The 13,331-nt window shown below is 37.6% G+C and overlaps 1 long non-coding RNA gene across 1 annotated transcript in view; it reads left to right on the forward strand.

Annotated features, from left to right (window-relative positions):
- Nucleotides 1-596: 596 nt before the first annotated feature.
- The window catches only part of LOC140680344 (uncharacterized), a 33,706-nt gene continuing 20,971 nt past the window's right edge, over nt 597-13,331 (forward strand). Inside the window, exons 1-2 of the long non-coding RNA XR_012051514.1 lie at nt 597-785; nt 4,222-4,318. This is a non-coding gene — a long non-coding RNA (uncharacterized lncRNA). The remainder of the gene's footprint in view (nt 786-4,221; nt 4,319-13,331) is intronic.

Here is a 13,331-nt window from a genome sequence, read left to right on the forward strand (position 1 = left end):
TAATTAAAAGGCCTGAATTATAAGGAACCTACCTGAGGGATGATTCTTTGTGGCTAGTCTCCCTATCATGCCTTTTGAGATCTTTTTTCACCATGTTTTGCTAAGGTGAGCATAAAGAGAGGCAGTGACATAAACAAGAATACCAAAGTGTCCTTGTTTGATGAGGACGTGAGTTTTCTTGGGAAGTTACGGTCAAACCAGTCAGTGGTCAGATTTGAATATTGACACCTGGTGTGACCACTGAAGACATTGGACATGCCTCTGAGAACACAGGGGGTTAAAGGCTGAGAACTGCCAGGGGAGCTCTCTCTTTTTGTTCCAGTCAGTGAAGAGAGCAGACTCCCCAGCCCAGCCACAGGCTGGGTGTGGGAGGGGAGCCATGCAGCCCGGGAGAGATAGGCCAGGGGGTGAAGGGACTGGAACCGAGCCAGCTCCTGCAGAGAGAAGGGTGGAGAAAAACTGAGATGTCTTCGTTCCCCCCCCAGAGGGGGAGAGAGAGAAACAGAGAGCCTGTGCCACCTGGAAATTTGGTATCATGCGCCAGCAATACCCCCGCAGAGGAGAAGGAGAAGGGAGGGGGGAAAGTGCCCAGCCCTGGGAGTTCTGGGCAGCCGAGATTCCAGTCATCCTGGCAGCCTGAGACTTTTAACCCCTTCTTGGATAAAGAAAGCTTTATGAACCATTAATCCTCCTTGATCTGAAAGAGAAGAAAGACAGCCTGGGACCTGAGATGATAGAAGAAGAAATCCTAGGTGGAAGGAGATGATGGAGCGGCCTTGGCTCCAGTAAGTAATGCTGTGCTAACAACAAAATCACCAATTGCATCTGCTGAGCATATGTAATCATAAAGCTGGTTTTGAAAATTAATAGTCAAATGGATGGATACAATAAAAACTGGAGAAAGGGACATGGAAGCTGGGAGTGCACTTGTTCAGAAATACATTTCTTCAAAAGTACCATAAGTTTAAAAGTTTATAAATAGACAAATAGATACAGTAAGAACAGAGCAGAAGCAGACTAGAGTCTCAGTTTATGGAAATAAATTTATGGGAATTCCTCAGTCTAAGTACTGCTGTGTTTCTGTGAGTTTGTATTATCATCTGTAGTGGAATGCTTCTGCCACCAAACACAAGGAAATCAATGTGGACTCAACTCTGATTTATGATTAGTTAACTCTTAAGCCTCTTTCAAATCTCTGCAGCCTAAGCAATCTTTTTAACTCTAAAGACATGACGTCCATAATAAAAAAACCTCAGCATTCAAGAATCAAAAATGTCCTTTTTATAATTTCATTTATAGTATTACAGTATTACTTTGGCAACCTATTGATAAGCATTGATTTCCTCTAAAAACTGTGAAATGGATTATAGCAGGTCTAAAAGTCTTCTGTGCTTAGACAGAAACCGTATTAAATCCACATATGATGCATGGTATCTATAAACTTAATTTCAAATGTAGTCTGTATGACATATTCTGAGATATGTTACTGCTTTCCATATTGTTTCCATATCAAGTAACATGTGAACAGCTGTAAATTATAGCCCAGTTCTAAATTTCACTTACTAAAAGTATTACTCTCTGCAGGATGACTGTAAACATTCACTCGACTATCTTTCCCCCACTGCTACATTCAGAGTTGTACAATTAAAATCCCCAGAATGGAGTGACAGCTTAGCTCAGGTGAAATCTGAACAGAAAGAGTATTTGTTGTGCATTACATTTCTCTAGTGCTTTTGACAAGAGTAAAACCAGAAAATGCATTTATTTAAGCAAATGTTAATCAAAGCTCATATAAATTTGAGTCAACACAAATGCCAGTATAGTCAAAGAGGATGGGGGAATTATTGATTTAATAAAAATTTGATTTATCCAATCACATATTTAACAGAAATTGCTCAATAAGTGTTTTAAAAATGTATTCTGAATTTGGGAGTGTTGCTGTCATTTTTATCCTTAAAAAACATTCACTCGACAAACTGAGCCACAAAATTTTTTTGCCAAAAGCCACAGCACTCATTTTTTCCCATTTTTCCTTACTTCTGAATTCACCCAGAATGCAGAATTTGCTTTTCAAACTGCTGGAGGGACCCCCTGACATAGTGGAATGCTGGTTTAAGGAAGGAGCAATTCAATGACCTTAGTAAAGATGCCCTCTTAGGTCACAGACAAAGCAATTTCCTCATAGATATTAATTGTACATGTAGATAGCCGGTGGAAAAGTAAAAGCAGATTATTTCATCATGAAGGAACTTGAAAGAAATGTGAAAACAGTATTTGGGTTTTTGTGAAAAAGCTGTTTTTTAGCTCAAATCTGTTTAGGGAGTGCTACCATGATACTGTGAGCATGCAATCCAGGCACCTGGGAGTGTAATTACAGATGTGAGTTTGCATCACACCTCCTATGAACAGAGGAAAAAATGTCAAATCCATACCAAATCTATATTAGTGGTTTTGTTTTCTTTGCCAAGCTGAAATAATTAAGATAGAAAGTATTTTGCACCTCATTGATTCCTAATCATTCCCTAGAGCTGCTGTTTTGCATTGGGTTTGGACTTTTTAAATTCTTATTTTATTGAGTTTTCATTTCATTATTCTGGATGTCATATTCTGACAAGCTAGATCTAAGTTAAGGCCTAATCTAAATCAAATTGGTTCTCCTTCATTGCATTGTTCAAAATACTGATGCAAATAGTCAAAATTACTCTTAAATATTTTCAGCTTTGAAACAGTAGCATACATTCTGTCCACTGTGTATGTGTCTGTCATTGTCCATCAAGAACGCTGAATCAGTGCCTGCTCCCACAAAAAAAAAATTATTTATTAAAATTTTTATACTTGTGCTTATTGTAATAACTTTAGAGTTTGTCCCTGAAATCCACCTTCAGGATTCTTATACCTACTTTTGTGCAGACTTATAGTAGTTCCTTTATCTATAGTATCAAAACTAATTTTTGATATGCAGGAGACAGTGTCTTTCAACATATTTTAACAATTATTTATTTATTTAACTGTGCTGTCCCTGATCCATTCTGAATTTATAAAGGGAATGCTTAATGGAACAAGAAACAAAATATTTTGGAAGCCCAACTTGTTTGAAATTGTTTTAGAACAGGGAATATGTTGCTCTTGGGTTTTCCTAGTCTCAGAAAGTCAGAGATAAATACTAAAGTTTTTTCCATGTAGAAAGGACAGGGCAAAATTCCAAAATTCCAAAATTCCAAGATTTCAATGCCCAAAATTCCTAACCTGCATAAATTATTTATTTGTAGAACTACACATATGTTGGAAAGATGAGCCTTAAGAGCTGATTGCCAACTGACTGCCTTTTTTGGCAGATGCATACTCCAACCCATTTCAGAGTTTTCCTTAATTTGCTCGGGGTATTGGGATGAAATCACCACATCACTGCACTCCCTTGAAGGTCTTGGAGCCAGCTCAAGTTTGTGATAGTTCTGTGTAACAGCCTGAGCAGGCTCTTCTACCAAGAGCAAAACAGCCAATACGAAATCATTGCTGCGTGAGGAAATCACATTACATAAAAAAGCAGAGATTAACAAAAAACTGAGGTGAACAAATCTGAACGAACTAGTAAGAAATCAGATATTTTGCTCTTCTATGTTTATCCCTGTTCTTTGTAAAATATTCAGGACAAAAGTTAAAAAGGCAGATAAATGTATATGTTGCTCGTATAGTTTAGCTTGGGACTGTGTAATGCTTTCACTTTTCCTACTAGAGTCACACTCAGGTGACCTGATTGTGACATTCCAACTTTCATTCCAACTGTGACATTCCTTTGCTCACTTCTCAGCCATGGTACACAGTGTGTGACCATAGGTCTAATTCAATAAATGTTGCCCTGTTTCCATGTGTATATGATGTTTGAATTATCTCGATATAAAACAACTTAATTATCCTGCAAAATATTCAAAGGATGGAATGAAAACCTTTAAATATCTCACATTTTCCGTGTTTGGTAGGACATTTGTGGAAAATAACATTGAGGCAATTATAAAGTTGAAGAATGGTACCATTTTGTCATAATAATAAGTATATTTATTAAGGAAAATGTAATAATTGTGAATTGCAAGTCCCCCCTCTCTCTTCTATATAATCTAAATTGTTATTGTCTAAGCCATTCTAGATCAATACATGTTCAAGTCTGAAAAATATATTCAGAATAATTGAACTTGATGTTCATTCACCATCATTCTTTTTTACCAGATATTTTTGATGGCAGCTTTGCAAGTCTTGGAACGCTTTCTTCATAGGAAAAAAAAATATATTTGAAGAATTCCTAAATCCAGAAATTTCTTTCAAGGTATATTTAAAATGCTGTATACATTTGTAAGAGGGAAGGGAAGGGAAGGGAAGGGAAGGGAAGGGAAGGGAAGGGAAGGGAAGGGAAGGGAAGGGAAGGGAAGGGAAGGGAAGGGAAGGGAAGGGAAGGGAAGGGAAGGGAAGGGAAGGGAAGGGAAGGGAAGGGAAGGGAAGGGAAGGGAAGGGAAGGGAAGGGAAGGGAAGGGAAGGGAAGGGAAGGGAAGGGAAGGGAAGGGAAGGGAAGGGAAGGGAAGGGAAGCATACTAATACGAAAAGGTAAATTTTCTCAATTATAAAATAGAGTAACACTTCTGGATTCACTGCTATCCTTCAGGGTTTATTGACTGTCTAGGAGGTCTGAATTGATGTTTTCTGAAATCAGAATTCAAATGTTCCCCTGGGGACAAGAGAAGGAATATTCTGAATTTTTTGTTACACTGTATTTTACTTGTCGCTTCAATGGCAAACAACACCAGTTTCCAAAATGCAGCAGTTTTTCCAACTGATTTAAACAGCCCAATACCATCTGACATCTGATAAAACCCCACTATTAGTCTCATAAAGAGAATTAATTGGGGGTGTATATTTTGATAAATTATGTTGAAGCAGTAAAATGAGTAAGAATTTAACTTGGCATGAGGTGGAAGCCTCAAGTCCATTTCCACCGACAGACTTTTTTTTTAATTGTGTATATATAGATAAATTATGTGTGAGTGAGAGAATCAAGGAAACAGAGGGAAGTAATGAAAGAGAAGTGAGTAGAGTATGGAAAAGTACGTGTAACAAGCAGAGACCTGACTAAGAAATAAGTGGTACTTTCTTTTGCAGATGGCAGAAGTGCATCAGCTATGCACTTTCATAAAACAGGTGATTCTGGTTTTGTCCCAATGTGTTCCTCCTGAAGGTAATTACCTTATATCTGGTAACTAAACACTGCTGCCTCACAAAAGAAAAAACAAACTCCAAACTCCTGAAGACATTTGTCTTCAATATAATTCAGAGACACAAAAAACACCGTGGAGAAAATCACATTTATCTTTGGAATTTTTAGCAGTAAAAATTCTTGTATACTTCAAATATTAGTAAATAGGGCTTCCTTGTGCCATTTAATACATGCTTCCTTAGAAAAATAGTACAGACATCCTCCCAGGTGAAAAAGCTTTATTTTTGGACTGCATGAGCAGATTTTTTGCTATTGTTTAATTAAAAAAACAGTGGCTTGCAATGCCATAGTATCAGCTACAAAACTATAATGCAGCTATGATCAGTAATCTTCTGAGTCCTTTGTGTGAAGGTAAGTAGGAAATGGTTACCAAGGAAAGTTAATGAGTCTGTGAGACCTCAACTTTACTTCCTTTTGCCTTTTCTTGGCTTTTGGAGTTGCTGGTACTTTTGTAAGGGAGAAAATTTAAAAAGATGTAAATTAATTTTACCTAAACAAGTAAAAAATTAAATTATTTATTAAATTGTTCCCTTGACAGACTATTCAGATCTCAGTCCCCCAGTTTGGCAGTGCCCAGAATGACTAAGTTAATATAACACCAGTAGGCAGTGTATTTTATCTTTGTTTGCAAACCTGCACACTGGAAGTCAGTGCTTAAAAACTGTGTAGCATTATGTACTCATGCACTTCTCATTTTGTAGTCATCAACATATTCTGTTGCCTTATTCTATACAGCAGAGCCTACTGTTTGTTTTAGGTGCACTTCCAAATGTGTGAGATTTACACTTCTCCTTGAATTATGTAGTTATGATTCCAGTTAATTTTTATTGATTTTACAAAGGGATTTTTCTTCCCTTTCTGCTCTGGAAGAGGAAAATAAATACTCTCAACTGTTTTTTCTGTTTGTTTGTTGGTTTGGATTTTTTTAAAAATGAACCTGCACAGTACTTAGTCAATTGAATTTTATTACTCATTGTTAAACTATAATTTGGAACTGGTTTTTTTTCTATCCCTTTGCAGAAGGTCTTAGAAAATAATTGATGAAAAAATTATTGTAACGATTTTATGTTTTTCCAATAAAAATGGTAGTTTTCTGCACTTTGAAAAATGGATTTTGAAATGCAATTATTATCACGTCCCTATCTTCATGTTTGTGCATATGTATGGGTATATCTGTGCATGTGACTCCTGTCAAATAAGGTCAATTGATTAAACACATTAATTAATGACACTGGATAGTAATAACTCTTTGTAATTCATGTTGTTGAAGGCAGCAGATGGAGCTTGACTCTGCTCCCTTATGTATTGTTAACACTCCATCAAAATAGAGTCAACAGGCAACATCCTCCTCCTCTTATTCCCAGCTGAAGAAATCAAAACCTTACCTAGCAACAGAGCTCAGAGTGCAGACTGCCATGCAAGCTACGCACCAGTTGGGTAATCAAGCCCTTAGGTACAGGCTGATATTGATGAACTTATGATGTCTACTTGTCTTCTGAGAAAAGAGATGTTAGCTTATAAAGCTCTGGAACTTGGTCTGTTCAAATATGCCTGCATCAATCTCTATTTTTAAAGGAAACAGCCTACCTGCTCCAGTCTTCTTATTACTAATACTTAAAAAATACAAATAATTATAGCCCATAACATATTTTACAAAACTAATTGGAATTTGACATACATTTCTTTCAATGCTTATGTTTTATAGATGGAAATATCTTTTCAGCTTCTCTGTACTGTTCCAGAATGTCATCATATTTGATAGGTTAGGCTCAGTCTTCATCAGGACTGTGTTTAATGGAGACAGATTAAGACAGGGAATATTTATTTCATACTGTAGAGGGGTGGAAAGACATGTTCTACATCACTAATAAATCTGCATATTCATTGTTAGATAGTTGATAATTCTATGGAAACTGGTTCTTTGAAGAAATGTCCTGCTGTGATAAACACAGACACACAGAGGTCATGGCTTGTGGACAGGACAAAAAAGCAATCTTGTTCTCCTGATGAAAAAGCAGTGGCAAATGAGCAAATGGAAGTGCTGAACCAGCATGACTTGTCTGCCTGCCAGGAACAGCTATTTTGGTACATTGCCAGGTGGACAAGTGCTGAATTGCTCCTGGCCTGTGAAGGTGGTGGGAAGTAATCCAAGCGTAGGTTAGCAGAGCTGGCATGACTCAGAAATAAGAGAGGAGAAGCCTGGCTCAACTCCAGGTGAAGGAATAGCAGGGTGGATCAAGGTGGTGAAGAAATGCAGTTTGTAAGTCCACACATGAACCTTTTCCCTTGGAACCAGTGGTGAAGCCATATCACAGTATGAGCTCTAGAGATGAAATAATGACAAAGGCTGGTTTTGAGAGATACAGTGAGACTCATTGTTCTTTATGATCAAAGTATATTAATTTTATCTCTACCTCCCTGCACAACCTTTCTGCTATTTTACAGCTGTCTTTTTCTTGGAAACCCTAAACTGCTGTGCATGGCTGGTGCAGGCTGTGTGTAGATGCTGTCAGGCTCTGCACATGTGGAAAACAATGCAATTCCCATGATGTGAACTCTTGCCAGCTCACATATGTGTTATGAACCTCAGCTACAGAACTACCTTAAAAGCAGTGCAGAAGTCTGCACATGATCACAAATCTAGAGTAAATAAATTATGATTTCCAAGCCAAAGTGGTGAGAATATGGGTTATTTAAAAGGGAAAAGAGGAAACAATCTCAAGTTGCACCAAGGGAGGTTTAGATTGGATATTGGAAAAAAAATTCTTCACCAAAAGGGTTACCAGGTTCTGGAAAATGCTCCCCAGGGAATGATGAAATCACCATCATTGGAGGTATTTAAAAGATGTTTATTTATGTGGCATTTAAGGACATGATTTAATGGTGGACTTGGCAGTGCTGGGTTAAAAGTTGGACTTGATGATCTTAGAGGTCTTTTACAACCTGAACATTCTCTGATTCTATGATTTTGATCACATAATAACCTTGCAGCTTTCAAATTATTTAACTTACTGAAGTTTGCAAGACCCATTTATTTTTTTTTTTTTCTGTTTGGAAGTTATCTGTTTCCTGAGGTGAACACAGAATTTAAACTGGAAAAGTATATACACATTGAGTTGCTGTAGTCACACAATAGCATGCAAGAAGTAACACCTGTAGGAGTGCCTCCATTTTACTAAGTGAAAACATTCATGACTTGGGAGATCCAAATTCAATTTGTTCCTGCCCATGGCAGGGTGAATTGGGACTAGATGATCTTTAAGCTCTATTCCAAACCTTTAATACTCCATGTTTCTGTGAATTCTCTCTCTGCTTCATGGATTTTCAGTTTGTATTTCAAGGTTCTGAATAGGTCTCAAACCACTGTAATTGCAGTAGTCCACATAGGCTTCTCTCAGTCTCTGTTAATGTTAATTTCCTCTTCTGAATGAATATTCAGTAGTAGAGGGATTGAATCTCTGTCATCTCCTGAGTTTTACAGTTAGGACAGAGTAGCATTTTTATGTTTTAGGTGCTTGGGTTCTTATTTTGCTTGAGCATGAGGGATGAAAAGCCTAAGGGAATATTAATTTAGCAGTTATTAATTTGAAGTTATGTATTTTTGTGTATCCTTCATGAGTTGTTCTACTTTTTTAAAAATATATGTAAGTGTTGATAGTGGTTTTCTGGGAAATGTGTCACCTGAGTATAACATCTGTTCTAGAATATATTTAGTTTTTTGTAGAAGTGGAAAAGCATCAAGAGAATACAATGAATTAGCTTATAATTAAGTGATTATAGCTCGGTGAGTCCCTAGAAATCAGGAGTTGTAGGTTCAAATTAACTGAGGGAGACTAAAAATTTGTAATGGTCCCTCTTCCATGGTGACTGGATGCCCACCCTCCCTGTTACTTGACCAGAAACACCGCTGCTTGTGTCAGTTTTGTGAAATCAGCCCTTCACTTTCTTCACTTTTCACATCTTCTCTGAAATGCAATATTTTACTTCAGCTCAGAGAAAAGGAACTTCATCTAAGTTTGGGTTTGGGAAGAAAAAAACTCAAACAATTAATGTTGATTCAATTTGTTTTTTCTAAATGGGTTTAATCAGTCAATGAAATGGGCACGGGGGAGGGGGGATGGGGGCATTATTGATCTTTGTGTCCCAGTCTGATTCTCCTAAAAATTTCCCCCTTCTAGGCCAAGGAAAAAAAAATACGTGTTTATTGATTCAGAACAAGGATGAAAATCAACACACAGGAAAAATTGCTGTTTGGATAAAGGGAGTTCTATTTAGTTCCCCACAAGTAGTACTGTCTAAATCCTTTACTCAGTATACTGAAATTCTTACCATGCTTTGCAGGGCTTTGTCTCTAACTTGTAAATACACAAGAAAGGAAAAAAGCAGCAGTAACAGACTAAGACAGTAGTAATGAACTGTGGAGTCAAACCGCTGATAACAACAGGAGTTTAATATCAGCCATTAACCTCTGCAATATCCCTGCATTCAACTTGGAAGCAGCTCTCAGAAAATATTACCTTCCCTATTGATATGCAACTGAGAGAAATATTCACTTCTGAAGTGCATGCAATTACAAAATTGGTTACTGTTGGTTAAGAGTGTTGAGAACCAAAGAGCTGAAGTAACAGTGAAGCTTGACATGTAGGGATGCTCAAAACTTTGCAGGCATTTTTTTTTTTCTTTTGGTGGAAGAGTTTGTCATTTCAGTGCAGCTAAATGATTTTTCCTGCAGAGCCTGCAGGTTATCTTCAATAGTTAAAGATGGAGTTTTGAACTGCAGGAGGCAGGGAAGTGCACGTCTTGCTGAAACTTCAAGCAAATTCTCAGTTAACTGAGTAACTAAAAGAGTTCAAGTGTTAAGTGCAAACACACTACAGGAAAAATATTTCTGAATATGGTAGGGGAAAGAAAGGGAGGGAGACTAAGCATTTCCTTCAGTATCATGTTTCAAGCAGCTCTTTTCTTTGAAAAGACTGCTGCTAGCTCATATGATGGCTTGAGTTTTCATGATGAGAAGTGGCCAAGTTTGTTAGGAAGAGATGATGTGTTTTATTGACTAGAGTTCACCTTCTTCCAGCTTTATCAGACAAGCTTCTGGGAACACTGTCTAAAGTACATGCCACAGTCTGGGAACACAGTCTGAAGTAATACAACAAGGGTAACAAAAATAGTATTGCTTCCTGCCAAACACTTGCATTTATCTTCAGGTTGTTGTGGATACAAATAATGTTATTGCCATGAAAATAATACCAAAGGTGGGGAGTCTTTTCAGTTTTGGAACTTCTCACAGATCTAATTTATTGCTCTGGACACATTTAACTCCAAACTGTTATTATGCTAACTGCTCAGTAAACCTTGATTTCCTAAGCTCAATTCTTCTGGAAATTATAAAGGGACTTAAAAAAGAAAACAAGATTTAAACAAATAAAAGGGTTGGGAAACTGCTTATATTAATTAATTTTTTTCATCCTTAAAAATTCTCAGATTTTGTAGTTTTAAATGCAAAGTGAATAGGGCACTAACCCCAAAATCAAAGAGGGGCATACTGGGACTTTCAGAATCGCAGTGGTGAATTTTTTAAAGCTTTAAAAAATGTCCAATATTTAAATTATAGAGATAAACTAAAAGAGTTTGCACTATTATAAACATGATGTATACCATCTTTTCACTAAAATTTTGCTCTCGGGTATAATGCTTGATGTGTTAATGCCAATTATTCAGTTTCTTTAAATAGAGTAAAAAAAAAGGACCATTCTCTTAGGCGAAAACTAAACCACCACAAGATATTATCTAGGATAATGAAAATTTGTTAGTTTACATTTCTATGGTATGCTGAAAGTGCAATAGAAAATAAAAAAAAACCCTCACTTCAACTTCTACATGATACATTTATTCACTCTTGTTAAAATAGTATGTGCTGTTTAGGAAGTGTTATCATCAAGCTAATGATAAAGTCATAACTTTCCACTTTGATGTCTTAATCAAAGTTCCTCTTTCTTTTAAAAAATTAAAATGTTACAACTTACTTCTTGGGATTCAAAGGATGGCTAATCTCTTAAAACAACCATGTGGCATGACAAAATTCTTGGGGAAACCCCTAATGCACACCTGGATAATATGACCAAAAGCCAAGGAAATGTATGACTAGGTTCCTTTCACATGCCCATCTCCCACTGAAAAATGGAAAGGGTATCACTTATCAGTTTCCTATAAATATTTCAGAAAAGAAGGCTAATGTAACAGGCAGAGTTTTTAGCAATATATGCATCATCTTTTTGCTGCTTCTTTCACCCAATAGTGTCTCTCCCATGTCAGGATATTGTTTTCATTAGTTATCCTTTCCAGAATCTAATAGCAATAAAAATATCTTGTGTCAGAAGCCAAGAAACTGCTTGGAATATATAACAATATATTTTTTTATACAGGCCACAACCATATCTTAATTATTTGGTGGTGTTGTTTTAATTTGATTAAAGGACTTTAACATGGAAGTTTTTTGCAAGATTGAAGCTGAAGATTATTGACATCAGCAGAGAAGTGCCATTGGGGTAATGAGCAGTATAGGTATTTGAAAAGAGAGGTCACTATAAAGAATTTAATGTATCATGGTTTATTCAACTTCAAAAAATACTGTTAAAAAGAGACACCTTTTTTGCTCTCAGCCAACTTCTTTTTCCTTTTGCTTTTAGATGTTTTTTGTCTCTTTTTTATCATCCTTTTAATGAAGATCCTTCCTGTACATCTACATCTTTGCCTCCTCACACTGCTTTTATTCTCTCTTTCCTCTTAGCAGCATTTTGCTTGCTCTCTCTTTATACTTCTACTTAGTAAAGGACAATGACTGCAAACTTTTCCTGCAAGTCACTACTACCTTTCAGCAGATGGCACTGTTATTTAGTCTAACTAGCAGGGCAAGATAATTAGCTTAAACCCCTTTCTTAAACAATGAAACAGACACCTTTTTGACTGCATTTCCAGCTTGTAAACAAAACCAGTGGCAAAATTACTGATAAAATGCTGCAACATTATTTTAACCGCACAAAATGATGCCAGACCTCCTTTAAAGGGGCTCTGGAACTATTTAGAAAAACTGCTTCACTTAACAAACAAGTTTTGGTGGTGGGGGAATTTATAGCATGCACATAACCTTGTTACCCTCCATCCCTGCTGTGCTGGTGTGGTTACCTCTGTGTGTGTGTGATGCAGTGCTCCAGGCAGGGGTGCAGGTGCCCTGCCTGTGCCTGGTACCCGCCTGGCCTGGCACTGAGCCCACCGGGCTCTGCACTGCAGGCTCCCACTGATGCCCAGGGAGCCTGGTGGAGAACAAGCAAGAGCTCTGCCAATGCTGTCAGAAAAACATGCAACTTCTGTCAGCTCCAATTACAAGGAGAAGATGAATCACATCTCTTAACTCTGTCCCTGGTGGCACTATGGCTGCTGGAAGGCAGCTGTAAGCAAGAGTTTCTCCAGTCTGCTGCCAGCCCCACTGTTTTTCCAGCAGCTCCATTCCGAGGTTCCCTGAGGTGGAAAACCATATTCTATTAGTTTGCTCCAAGTGATCCATGAACTTCTACTTGCAGTTTGCTCCCATGATGTTTCTCTTACAGTTAGCACTGTTTTTCTTACCTCAATACATCCTGTGGCCTTTCAGGTTCAGTTGCCTTTTGTGTTCTTGCCAGGGCAAACTCCAAATAATTGCAACTATTATCCCCTGTTGTGCTTCCACCATTTGGGAAGGAGCAGGAAAAGTGGACTGGGCCGGCAAAAAAAGTTTGATGTGAACAGGGGACTCCTTGTGATCAGCAATACTGGGCTGAAGGAGTCCACCTTGAGTGTAGGCGTGTAAATAAGAGAAGCCTACAGGACATGGTCATGGGCAAAGCTCTCATAACTTTTCTGGGTAGTTCTCTGAAACACCTGAGCAACAGGATGCACTAGAGGTCTGTGTGAAGTTACAGGACTGCTGCCTCACTCAGATGATATGGGCAGGGACAGCTCACACAGCTGCAGCACTGTGATGGACAGATAGAGACTCTGGAAAGTGTGGCTGATAAGGTAGGGAGAGTGAGCT

The sequence above is a fragment of the Taeniopygia guttata genome, chromosome 1, assembly GCF_048771995.1.
Source record: "Taeniopygia guttata chromosome 1, bTaeGut7.mat, whole genome shotgun sequence".
NCBI classification, from domain to species: Eukaryota; Metazoa; Chordata; class Aves; order Passeriformes; family Estrildidae; genus Taeniopygia; species Taeniopygia guttata.